Source organism: Rhea americana, unplaced genomic scaffold (assembly GCF_003343005.1).
Source record: "Rhea americana isolate MKP2758 unplaced genomic scaffold, rheAme1 scaffold_2, whole genome shotgun sequence".
NCBI lineage: Eukaryota > Metazoa > Chordata > Aves > Rheiformes > Rheidae > Rhea > Rhea americana.
The window spans coordinates 4252513-4258574 of record NW_028186149.1 but is presented as its reverse complement, the minus strand read 5'-3'; positions in this window follow the sequence as shown (position 1 = coordinate 4258574).

Here is a 6062-nt window from a genome sequence, read left to right as displayed (position 1 = left end):
CAATCCMACGCTAGAAAGCACAAGGTATCTTGATACCAGGTAGCAACGCGTACCCCCGCCCGGGAAGGCGCAAGTGTCTGCCTGGCGCCTCCTCGCAAAGCATCCAGCCTGCTTTGCCCGCAGCATTTCAACAGAATTCAAGCAATGTAACTGCCCCGGGGGGTGTTTTCTGAGGCGCCAACTAAGCCAACCCATTTACAGTCCAGGGCCGTAGTCCTAATGAACCTTTCTCCCCAAGTTTGAAGTCCTAGCATTGACTTCAATGGATTTCTAACCACCACTTCTAAGTGGGAATATAAATTAAATGGTAATAATGTAACCAGCTTACAGTCAGACCCTCGTCCTTTGTTAATATTGCTTCTGAACCACTTTGAAAAGCACTCCCTATTAATACCATGTATTTGTTAGTCATTTTAAGTACTGTTTTTTAGTTAATCACTGATTAAAAACAAGAGTAGTTACTGGAAAAAAAACAGGGAGTAGTTTATACAGAATATACTAATGCAGGCAATTTTTGTTTATAAGCAAAATAAAGACTCACTTCCAAAATAACTTAGCAATTAGCAACAGGTAGATTCCTTTCTGCCAGGCGGTTGAGGCAGAGCAGGCCAGCGCTGGGCCTCCGCGGGCGGCGGGTCCCGCAGCTCGGCCCGCGCACCCGCGCCTGCCCTCAGCCTGCGAGCCCCTTACCACCACCCACAGCAGCTTACTSTGCAAATGTTAAACTTGACTGATAGAACATTACAAATTCAGACCATGGGGTCAATACAGGAATGAGACAAAACTCATATTTAGTCTCTCAAGCTTCGGCCTTGTGGATGAAATGGAGCAGCTTCCCTGGGGAGGCAGCACGCTGCACCCTCACTTTGACAGCACAGGATCACCTCCTCAGCTCAGCTGGGCTTGCACGGTATGAATACCAACTGCGTGAAGCCTGGGCCTTCTGCACTGGATTGCCTGGACATTAACTGACATTGCTATGACGGAGAGGGAAATGGTTTCATTGAGAAAGTAGCTGAGTGGTAAATAAAACCTGCAATTGCTATTGAAGTAAAAATATATCTGATGGTGCTAGAAGTGAGCAGAAGTTCACAGGAACTGAGTTTCACACTTCGATTCCCAACAGAAGGTGAGTAACAGCAGTTTTAATGAAACAGAACGAAAATAGTTTGCCTAGCACTTCATTTGAGCAAGAAGATGTTATATAAATTTATGAGACGAAGATAAACAGTGAAGAAAAACAACCTTAAAGTATCAAGAGTGTGTATATACAGGACAGACATAAGAAACAACATCTACATAGGTTTTATGCAATTTTACTTCTGCTTCATATGTGGGTCTCCTAATGTCTAAGTTCGTTTTCTTAAGATCTGTATGTACGTATGTATGTTCACATACTTACAAACATCTTTATAACAATTCATGGAAAAAAAGAGAAAATAGGTGGTGGAAAAACCTAGTTCACAAGGATCTCACTAGAGCACCAAAAAACTACGTTCATATTGGATGGTTAATTGAGAAACTAGTCCAGAGCTCACTGCATTTTACCTGTCCTGCTAGGATCCATCTACTCTAGACAGACTAGAAAAAAACTTCCAATAAAAATTTTGGGGCAAAAGGCACTTGTGCTCTCCTTTTGCATTAACCTTTACTAAGCGCTGTACATAGTGGGCACAGTCTCATTCACAAAAAATTCTTTTCATGCTTCTAAACATAGAGGTTTAGTTCTGCTTATTTTAAYGATAAACATCTAATTCCCAAGCTGACTATATTAAGTGAATGATACTTATTCAACATCCATGCTGAGAGGCGAGAGAAGGCATTTCCCTTCAAACRTCAGCAGTGGTGTGCCTGAGCGGGCTGTGTGCCTCAGCTTCTCCAGCTCCCAAGGTGCAGCAGGCACCTCCGAGGAAGGCAGAAGCCACGTGTGCATCCTGAAGGGCTCCTGCAGAGCCAAAAGGAAACTGCATACATTTAAAGTGATTCACAAAACTTAAAAGCGGTGACATTTCTATCACAAAATTCATATTGACAGGTTACTTCTATAAGAACTAAATTTAAAAAGAAGAAAAACTCCCTGCACTGAGAACTTTTATCGGCATTTTTCGGTGGGTTGATTTGTCTCTATTCAGTTGGACAGTGTTGGGTTTGGTTAGTAACACCTCCATCTTAAGCACAGAAGTGGCACCACCAAGAATAATTTGGGGGACATTTTCTGGATGCAAACACTCGCAGCACTTACTTTCCAGCTCTTGATCCCTATTACTTCAGCAAGCTTCAGTGAAACACTTCAGTGCAGGGGCAGGCTCAGTGACTGGACACCAGGGGCCAGTTTCAGGGGGGGGGCAGCCACAGGGTGGCCGGCAGGGAGCACAGGCTCTTCGTCCCGGGGCGACCTGGAGCATGCAGCGCTCAGCAGTGCTGTGCGGGGAGAAGCTGCTCTCTCCGGGGGCCGGGGTAACTCGCGTGCGCGTCCCACTGCCACCGTTCAAGCAATGCCGCRTCCCAGCACCCGGCTGGAATCAGCTGATTTGGAAATGTCTGAAGGCCAAACTGCCTTCACGAAAACATATTCCTAACCTCTGGGAACACCACAGAGTACAACTTTCCCTTGGCCTTCATTCTAAAATTTTATTGTGGCTTCAGAAAGAATTAACTCTTAAGAGAAGTCAGTGAATCTGGAAAAGATTAGAAATTTTAATGGAATAGGCACTGCCTTGTTTTTTAATCGGTTAAAAATGACAATTTTTCTTAAAAAGGCACTACTGCTTTTTCTCTTATTTCTGAAMTATATTTAGAGTAAGTTTTCCAGGCCACATAGTTAAATACTGTTGATCAGAATTATTTAATTAATGATTTAATTAATGCTTGAAAGCTACTAAAATAAGGCTTATTACCCTTAATAAAACATTGGACTTTTACTTAGAAAACCACACAATCTGGTATTTCTTAGACAGATGACGCATTTATGTCATAGAAAAACAAATGGTATAAAATTAAGCAAACTTTAGAAATTTAATGCACATACTTTTTGCTCTATTTGCTTTCCAAAGAATAAATAAACTCTTTAATAATCTTAACATTTTCTGTCAAAATGCAGATGGTTACATTCTGCCCTTAGTTACACTTGGAAAATGGTGAATTCTACTTGCAGAAAATAAAATACATCATCAATTTCTTATTGTGAAATATAGAGAGGAATGACATGGTATGTATAAAAAAAGAGAGAGGATTATGACTTGAGAAGTGATGAAGTCACTTCATTGATTAGTACAGATAAAACTTCCATGTTGGAAAACAGTATAATTACTTCCATTTTCTTTTAGTCTCCTTCTGTGTATCTGACACAGTATCTTCCTCCTTTCCTCCCTTTTGTCGGCTTCAAATGAGAGCAGCACACCTGTGCAGGAAACGTGCTTACCCACATGCCAGGTTCAACATGTCCACTTGATGTGTCATTAGAATAAAGAAAAGYATAGTAACAAAGTCAACAACCTTCACACATTTTACTGTTTTGCTGAGGAAAAAATTGTATGCCTTTTTTACTCTGGATCTCATTAAGAGAAACCTCAGACATAAGAGATATTCAGAACTCATGGAACTGAATTTTTCTCCAACTGCAAACCAAAATGTGTGACTAATGTTGTTGTTCCCAAGATTGGTATAAATCTGGAAGAACTCTGCAAGTTCTTGGTAACCCAGGAGTTTTGTCTCCTGTATTCCTATGACTTTAAGCTACATAGGATCACATCAGCAAAAATACGAATATTGTATTATTTTTCTTAACGGGAGATTTACTGAAACTTTTCAGAAGCTTTACAATCAGAACGCTACGTTACCACTAGCAACCTGATATAACATCGCTAACGTCACATATGGTCTCTATAGTGACTATACAGTCACTAACATTAGCCCGGCTTTGTGTGGGGAATTGGACTGGATCATCTGACGTCCCCTCCAACTTAAATTACTTAATTCTATTAATCTGTGATTATTTAAAACCAGGTTCCACTCCTGAGTGAAACATATGAACTTTACACAATAAATTATTGTTACCGTTCTGCCTTGATAGGGAAAGCAATCTGAAATCACCTTATAGGAAAAAAAAAAGTCTGTTCATTATCAACTATACTAAAGATATAACTATATAAAATACAATACTTGGTATTGCTCCTGTTAGAAACATCAAAGAAGTGATGTAAGAACAAAACCCATGATTTTTGGTAAGACAAGATAAAAAGAATAGCTGTGTTGGGTCAAACCGAAGATCATTCACCCTAATACCATGTTTCAGACCATGGCCAGCCTGAAAGCCTAGGGAAGAGCAGCACTTAAATGTTATCTGCCCACATAGCAGGCACCTCCTGTGCTAAGGGCTGCTGCCAGACCAAAGGGCTAGTGGGAGAAAGCGGACAGAACCAGGACAGAGATATATTTTTATGGTAATTACCAGACTTCGAGATGAGGCACAAATATTGATGAGTCTTTTAAATAAAATACCCTTAATCAGTTTGCTTCAAGTACGTGTTGCCACGGACCAAACAAACGAACCGGCATTTGCGGATGCCAGGGCTTCCAGTCTAGTTCTATCACTTCTAGGACTTCTGGGACACATTGGTGCTGCTAGATCCARCAGGTGAATTACACTTTTTTATGTATTAGAGAGGCTTGAGAGAACCAGTAGCTGTATCCATAACAGCTGCATTCTTTGCACACCAGAAACTCATTTAAATCAAGGTAGATTAAGGTGGTACAAATATTTGACCCTAGAGAACCATATGACGATGCTTAGCTTTTAAGTCCCACCTTGCAACCACATATACACAAGAAAACACTAAGTATCTGAGCATTTTGTTAACAAGAAGAATCACTACACAAGGGTACGTGAACTATGCAGGTGCATGAAATTAGTTGAGATATTTGCAGAGTCAGAGAATACATCACTATTTCCCATAAATGTCAGAATTGCACCAGAATGCTGGGTCTGGTTTGGGGCCCCCGATACACGTGTGACATGGATAAACTTGAACACGTTGAGCGCAGGCCTGCAGAGGAGAAGCTGAGTGCATGGGGTCTGTGGGGCCTGGAGAAGGGGAGCCTCTGGGGGACGGAGACGCAGCCCTGCAAGGAGGTTACAGAGACGACAAGGCCAGGCCCTCTGCAGTGCTGCCTGATGGGAGGAGAACAGCGCAGCTTGAAGCAAGAGAGGTTCAGCCTGCGTATATGGAAAAACCTTTTCCCCTGGAGGCCAGTCAAGCACAGGCACACACACACAGAGAGGCTGTGTTGTCTCTGCTCTTCRAGGTTTTCAATATGGGGCTGGATAAAACCCTGAACAATCTCCTCTGGCCTTCAGCAGAGGGTGGCCTAGAGGCCTCCTGAGCTCCCTTCCAGCCTGAATTYGCCTATGAGGCTACATCAGTCACTATCCCCTCTCGAAGGCACCTATGGCGTSGTTTGCTCTCGGCCTGATCCTTCGCTATGGGAATAACTTTAAATTCARCAGCTCAGTCAGAGAATCGATCCAGATGCCGCTTTATTCTTTATAACAGTGTGGGCGCCCTGGGAGACTTTTAACCTTCACACCCGCCAGATATCCAGTACTGCAACRCTTTGCCTGTACAGCAGTGCCTTACCCAAAACAGAGACGATTTGCTATTTCAGAGCGGACAGGTGCAGTAAGTGTGATCCCGATTTCACTTACCGCTTGTTTACCCAAGGTGGTTGTACCAAAGTCCAAACGGTGACGCGCGTGGGACACAGAAGCGAAGGCAGAGACGTACCTCATAGGCGCTGGCTTTTTCCAGCAATACTTCCTCACCGGGCACATAGCCTCTGCTGAGCAAACGGAGCGATCACCTTTTCTGTGATGGGGGAGGTTTAGCCGAGGCTAAAACCTACATTTGGTTTGAAAATATARCCGTGCGGCCTTACAAACAGACCCACAACCTGCCGCCGACTCGGGCTGACGGCCTCCGGAGCCCCGCGCTCTGCCGGCGTTCCGCGTACGCCCCGCAGAGCCCCGGGCACCCGCAGAACCGCGCAGCGCGGCCGCGCCGCGG